Below are 7,675 nucleotides of genomic sequence, written 5' to 3' on the forward strand. Positions count from 1 at the left end.
CTTTGATCAGACCATCAAATCTTAGAGGGAAAGTAGGGGATGGTGGGGATAAGGGGGAGAGATCAACCAAAGGACTTGCATGCATGCATATAAGCATAACCAATAGACACAGACTCCAGGGGGGTGAGGATATGAGTGGGGGTGCAGGGGGGCAAAGGGGGGATAAGGACACATATCCTTAATCAATAAAGAAAATAAAAAAAATAAAAAATCTAGGGAGACTTATCATACAATCCAGATATCACACTCCTTGGTATTGACTAAAAGGAATTGAAAACATGTCCACACAAAAACCTGAACACAGATGTTTATAGCAGCTTTACTCATAATTGCCAAAACACAGAAGCAACTAAGATATCTTTCAGTAGATGAATAGGTAAACTGTGGTACACCCAGAGAGGCCACAAAAAGTCATGGAATAAACTTAAATGTATATTGCTAAGTGAAAAAAGCCAAACTGAGAAGGCTACATGCTGTATAATTCCAACTATTTGACATTCTAGAAATGGTAGAACTAGGGAGATAATAAAAACATCCATACCTTTCAGGAATTACAGGGGAGGGAGGGATCAATAAATGAAGCACAAAAAAATTTTAAGACTGTGAAATTATCTATATATATAAAAGCCTAAGTGGCCGTTATGACCAAATATATATATAAAAGCCTAAGTGACCGTTATGACCGAATGACCAGAACTACCGGAATGACCGGTCAACCAGTCGCTATGACTCTCACTGACCACGAAGGGGAAGATGTTCAACAAAGGAGCTGCACCCTGATGGTCAGTGCACTCCCACAGCCAACCTCCCGTGGTCAGCCAACCTTCTGTGGCCCTCCCCCCTGCCGGGTACCCCCCAGATAGACCCCGATCAGGGGTCCAGCCAGCCAACCTCCCGGGGTCCCTCCCCCCAGCTGGCCGGCCAACCAATAGGCCTCAATTGTTGGCCAGGCCGAGAAACCCTACCTGTGCATGAATTTGTGCACCAGGCCTCTAGTTCTATATAATAATACAATGGTGCATATATGTCACTATATATGTGTAAAAACTCATATAATTTACATCACCAAGAGTATCAATGTAGGTTAGTCCATTATAAAAAAGAAAAAAGGTACCACCGTGGCATAGGATGTCAATAGTGGGAGATATTGTGCATGTGTGGGAAAAGGGGATGTATGGGAGCTCTCTATACCTTCTACTCAATTTTGCTGTTACCTAAAACTTATTTTTAAATGATAGTTTATTAATAATTTTTAAAATGTTGTGACAGATGGCAAGGCCTGCAAAGTTGATAATGTGTATTGTTCGGTATATTAAGAAAAAAAACTGTTTATTAATACCTGATTTAGAATAGCATATACAGGGTAGGGCAAAAGTAGGTTTACAGTTGTGAGTACATGAAACAGATACTTTATTCTTATATTATTAAGTGTTAATTATTGTATTATTTTCCATATAAATAACTGTAAACCTACTTTTGCCCCACCTTGTATATTCTTTCTAAACCATGAGTTTCATCATGGCATACCCTGTTTAAAATCCTATGCTTATACTGATTATTTTCTAGACTATTTCCCACAACAGATGTTTCTCTTGTTCAGCAATGCCGTTGGCCATGACACTTGCTATTCTCATAACCCCCATTTTATTCTTGCTTGGCATTCTTAAACTTCATATGTAAATACCACTTCTTCTAAAAGGACTTTCATGACATTCTTCCCCCAAATGTACTTTTGTCTAAGTTAAACACAAAAATATAATATCTTAAACCTTAATTTTTATTTTATGGTACTAAGTCAATTAAAAGTATATCATTTATTTTGATTATTTGTTCAAAGCTTGAAAAAATTTACTATAGCATAAACTCTATGTAGTAAAGGAACTATTATAAAACTAAATATTATTCTAGTAAAATACCTCATATATAATAGGCAAAATATAATTATTTTTGAATAAACAAATTAGATTCCTGAAAGTAAATGCAGATAAATTTGACCCCTTACTTCTGTCCTGATGTGGTCTCTTAGATCCCTTGGTCACTTAACTTAATATAGTTCTTGTGCCTCTTTTTCATACTTTTTATTCTTTTATTTTTGTTCCTTACTCTACTGGATGCACCTTATATAAATGAACATATTTAATAATCATCAGATCTTTGCCAAGAGTCTGACATATACTAGGCTTTCAATAAATCTTCACTGAATAATTAAATCTATTTTAATTTTCCTGCCTACTCTCTCTAACTCTGAAAAATGCATTATATATATTTGTCCTTCACAGAGCTAACACAGTGCTAAAAATTTAAATAAATGTTCAATAAGTACTTGTCAGTCATTAAAAAATAGTTTTTATGTTTCTGTTCATCTCAAATTAAGGCATTTCCATACTTTCTAGTCAGGAAAATATTTTCATAGGGTAATACAACCATTCTTGCATTTCTTTAGTATTAAAATCTTCAAGTCTTTTAGCTGTCTATGAAGTACTTTCCTTTTTTAAAAAAAATTAATGATTGATTGATTTTTAGAGAGAAAAAGGAAGGGGGAGAGAAACATCAATTTGTTGTTCCAGTTATTTTTTTAAATAATTCTTTATTGTTGAAAATATTACATATACCCCTTTTTCCCCCGTTGACTCCCTTCACCCCCCACCCTGCCCCCTGCTCCTGTCTTTTACCACCCTATTGTCTGTGTCCATGGATTATGCATATATGCATACAAGGTTTTTGGTTGATTACCTCCAACCCACCCACCCTTCCCCACCTTCCCTCTGAGATTCCGCACTCTGTTCCATGCTTCCATGTCTCTGGATCTACTCTGTTCATCAGTTTATTTTATTACTTAGATTTTACATATGAGTGAGATCATGTGTTCCACTTATTTTGCATTCATTGGTTGATTCTTATATGTGTACTGACCGGGTATTGAACCTGAAACCTTGTTGTATCAGGACAATTCTCTAACCAACTGAACTACCTGTCCAGGGCTTCTCCTTTTTTTAATTGCCCTACTCAATTCAGGGTTATCAAGCCTCATAAAATATTTGTCTTCATAATGACTCTGAACCTTAGTATATCATGCTTGCTTTATTAACATCTCCTTCTAAACTGTTTTTCTGATTCCAATAATTCTTGTACATATCAACCAATATAATATTATAGGACAAATATTGCCCAAGCAAAAAATATTAAATTTCTATTGTCTAAAAATTACCTAAATTAAAAGACATCCACAAGTTGACCTTACATGCTGATCTGCAGCTTGATAGAATTATTCATATACTTTATTCTTGGATCTAATAAACTCATTTTTTAAATCATAAATACCATTTTATCTTACAAGACCCTTGTATTTTCTCAATTTCTGCTCTTCTTGATCGTTTCCAAACATAAAATTAAAATATTTTATTCCAGTTAACATTCTTATTCAGGTCCTTCAGACATAGTGCATTTATTTTACAGGCTTTCTAGTAACAATTTAACCCAAAATTATTTTGCCCCTGCCAAATATACCTTTTTTTAATCGATTTTTTTCTTTCAGAATCCATTTGAAGTTTAAGAGCTCATGATTCCATAGGAAAGGCAAAGCTTTCATCAATTATCAAGCAATAGAGATGAAAAGTGATAGGTAAGTGGCAAGAGCTTTAGAGCAGTAAGTGCTTTGGGATTTTAAAAAGTCGGTACTAAAATTTGCTGCTTTGTGCTTAAGCCTTTGTCATTCACAAAGATTTTAAGTATTTTAATGACAGGTGAGAAATTAAGCAAATTACCATTATGTGCCCAAATATAAAGATTTCATTGATCCAATAAATTAAAAAATAAAATAATTATTCTACCCACCTATCACACAGAAACAATTTTTTTACAATGAAGAGTAACTGAAAAAAATTATCTCTGAAATCATTATACAAAAAATGAAATTAATAAGAAAAGAATAATAATATAATATATCAAAAAGTAACTTTAAATAGAATTGACTTGTTTTGACAGAAACCATTGTAGCAAAGAGCTTTCCTTAGACAAATCTAATAGGCAGTTAGACAGACATGAGCAGTGTAGGAACAAAAGGTCACCCAAGTGAGAAGCCCTGGGTGTCTAGCAAAAGGCAAAACTAGGATGAGACCTCCCCCACCAGGGTGACATTTGCATCCCTAGCATATTGCTGGTCATACAGTTTAAACATCCTGACCTTTTGTATTGATGGTCAGGCAGTTCAGACCGTCCTCTGACCTTTCCTCCCCTGGCATGTCACTAGTCATCTGGTAGACCCCTTAGTGGAGGAAGAAGGGGGGCCGGAGAATAGCTTCATATGTTTCCCTTACAAGACCGTGCACAGCCACTCCCTTAAGTATTAAACCCTCAAGACAATGAGGTTCTGGCCCGAATCAAATAATCTCAAGAACAAAGCCACCAATCTGTTGCCCACAGAGACGGAGTTTTAGTCAAGCTAGAGATAACAATCCCGTTTCGTTCAGATCAGTAAAGCATCAAGGCCAGGTGGGTCAAGGCCAAGGCTGACATCAAGACCCGCTGTAGTGACTAATGACCCCTCCTCTGGCTCAGGATCCTGAAAGGAGACCAGGATCCTGAAAGGACACACTTGAAAATTGATGAGTATGCTATTGAGATCCTCCCCTGAGACCTCCCATAAAATCCCCACTTTTAGGAAACAGATAAAATCTTAAAACAAAGGCCTCAGTGTGGCTCTCTCTCTCTGGAGCATGCCTGAGCCTTTCCCTCTCTGCTTCCACCAGGCCAGTTTCCTTTGCTACTCTTTCTCCCTTCTTTTGCCTGAGCACCTTATTTCTTGAGTCTAGGCAGCCCAACTGGCTCACTTCTTCCACGGCTTACTTCTCCTACCCCCTTGACTTTCTAAACAAACTTTCACTTGTATTTGAGTTCCTGGGCTCTGAATTCTTTTCTTAGCTGAACTGAAGAACCAAGGTCTAGCAGCCGGGGGCAAACTACCGCCCGCGGGCCAGATCCGGCCCATTTGAAATGAATGAAACTAAAAAAAAAAAAGACCGTACCCTTTTATGTAATGATGTTTACTTTGAATTTATATTAGTTCACACAAACACTCCATCCATGCTTTTGTTCCGGCCCTCCGGTCCAGTTTAAGAACCCATTGTGGCCCTCGAGTCAAAAAGTTTGCCCACCCCTGGTAGCATCTGGTGCTGCTCCCAGTTAACACAACCACCCAATTTCCTACCACATTCTCATTTCATAAGATAAAGTGAGTAATCATCAGATAAACTTAAAAATATTCAAAATAATTCATACAACAGAGAAAATAAATAAAACGCATTTTATCATGAATCAAAAACTTTGATATATTCATTCAGAGAATCGAATGAAAAGGACATGTTTGACTTTTAAAGCAAAACAATTATTCAGAGGAATACTCAAGTCAAACAATAATCTTTGTATTTTGAGTGAACAAAGTTGATAATGAGATACAGAAATTGGAAACTTACATAAAAACAAATCTCATATTTTATGTATTGCTCTACAACAAAGTGTTGGCCATTTCTAAAATAGTGTGTCAAATATTTTGAAAGCCTAAAAACTCAGAGGAATTTCTCTGACAGAAGAGATAAAAGTTGATAAGAAAATATCGGCTTGTTTTCCGGGTGATGACCATCTGTCTTTTTCCTGACATCTCCTTTGTCTGCAACATAGCCTTTCATCACCCTTTCTCTTGGTAGAAGAAATAAAACCAACTCGAGTAAAAAATATTAGATATCACATTTTAAAATATATAGCCATTGCAGCATTATATTCATGTAAGTGGATGAAAATATTACTGAAGAAAGCCTTTTATTAGTTACTCCAACTGACTCATATTAACAAATATTTGCTAATCTTTATAAACACACTATACTTTACACTCTTTGCCTATAATATCCCCTTCATTTAAAATGTCAAAACCTATCACTTCTGATAAACTGTGTGACGAATATCCTTAAGGGTTCAGTTTATTTAAGAAGTACTTATAAATCAAATTATAGTGTATCTTCTTTAAAATATTTTATGTGTTTTTATTGATTTCAGAAAGAGGAAGGGAGAGGAAGAGAGAGACAAAAACATCAGTCTACGGCCATACCACCCTGAACGCGCCCAATCTCGTCTGATCTCGGAAGCTAAGCAGGGTCGGGCCTGGTTAGTACTTGGATGGGAGACCGCCTGGGAATACCAGGTGCTGTAGGCTTAAAAAAAAAAAAAAAAAAACATCAATGAGAGAGAATCATCAATCAGCTGCCTCCTGCATGTCCCCTACTGGGGATTGAGCCCGCAACCCAGGCATGTGCTCTGACTGGGAATCGAACCATGACCTCCTGGTTCATAGGACAACACTCAACCACTGAGCCACACTGGCTGGGCTGAGTAATTTTTATTTGGGTGAAATTAAATCCTTGTATTTCCAAAGCCCCATTTTCCTCAGTCCAGTCATAGAAGTGTAGCTGGAGTTTCAGTAAAGCTAAAAGCAAAGCCATGCCCAGAGTTTCTGTTCATGCAGGAGCAGAGTCCAGTACTGCATTAGGCTAGCTGCAGCCCATTAGTTCATTGTGTGGGGGGTCTGCATGGCCTTGGACCATGTGGGTGAATGCAAGGAAGCAGGAGCAAAAGAACCCCACAAGCCCAGAGTCACATGTCTCCCAAGAGAGCTTAGAGCACACAAGAGTGAACCGCTTTGTTTAGGAGGTTAGGTATTCCAAATTTTCACAGGGCTGCAGTGGCCATGTCCATTGTTGCTAACACCTTTGTCCCCAGGTGTGATTGACAGCAAGTGCCTTCACTAGTCTCCCCAACTTTACTGGGTATGAGTCTATTTTTCCCCTGTCCAGTGTCCTTCCCCCAGTGTTTTGTAAGGTACATGACTATAATGTCTGGCCTTCCCTTTGCTCCTTTCCTATTATTTTGTCTTTTTTTTAATGTTTTTGTTGATTTCAGAGAGAGGAAGGGAGGAAAAGAAAGAGAGATAGATAGAGAAAGGGGGGAGAGAGAGAGAGACATCAATCTCTTCCTCTCTCTAAAAATCAATAAAAAATCGCTTCTCGGCCTTTTGGCTAAGATCAAGTGTAGTATCTGTTCTTATCAGTTTAAAAATCAATAAAAACATTTTTTTAAAAAGAAGCAAGTACAGAGAATAATTGATCAGACCATCAAACCTCAGAGGGAAGGCAGGGGAAGGGGGAGAGATCAACCAAAGGACTTATATGCATGCATATAAGCCTAACCAATGGACACAGACACAGGGCATGGGCGGGGGGGGGGGGGGGAATGACGGGATAAGGACCCCTATGTAATACCCTAATCCATAAAGAAAAATAAATAAATTTAGAAGAAGAAGAAGAAGAAGAAGAAGAAGTTGAAGAAGAAGAAGAAGAAGAAGAAGAAGAAGAAGACGAAGAAGAAGGAGGAGGAGGAGGAGGAGGAGGAGGAGGAGGAGGAGGAGGAGGGGGTGGAGGAGGAGGAGGAGGAGGCAAAAGAAGAAAGGGAGAAAGAAAGAAAGAAAGGGAGAAAGGAAAAAAGAAAGAAAGGAAGAAAGAAAGAAAGGGAGGAAGGAAGGAAGGAAGGGAGGAAGGAAGGAAGGAAGGAAGGAAGGAAGGAAGAAAGAAAGAAAGAAAGAAAGAAAGAAACAAAGAAAGAATGAAAGAAAGAAAGAAAGGAATAAAGG

At 37.7% G+C, this 7,675-nt stretch overlaps 1 non-coding gene and 2 pseudogenes across 1 annotated transcript; all 3 read left to right on the forward strand.

The window, feature by feature from the left end:
* Positions 1–725: 725 nt before the first annotated feature.
* Positions 726–7,675, forward strand: part of LOC102417359 — an 8,284-nt pseudogene continuing 1,334 nt past the window's right edge.
* Positions 6,087–6,205, forward strand: LOC111825404. The gene has a single exon (XR_002828565.1). It is a non-coding gene; the product is annotated as a 5S ribosomal RNA (ribosomal RNA).
* LOC111825411 lies at positions 7,045–7,150 on the forward strand (annotated as a pseudogene).

This window comes from Myotis lucifugus, unplaced genomic scaffold (assembly GCF_000147115.1).
Source record: "Myotis lucifugus unplaced genomic scaffold, Myoluc2.0 scaffold_24, whole genome shotgun sequence".
In the NCBI taxonomy this organism is placed as follows: Eukaryota; Metazoa; Chordata; class Mammalia; order Chiroptera; family Vespertilionidae; genus Myotis; species Myotis lucifugus.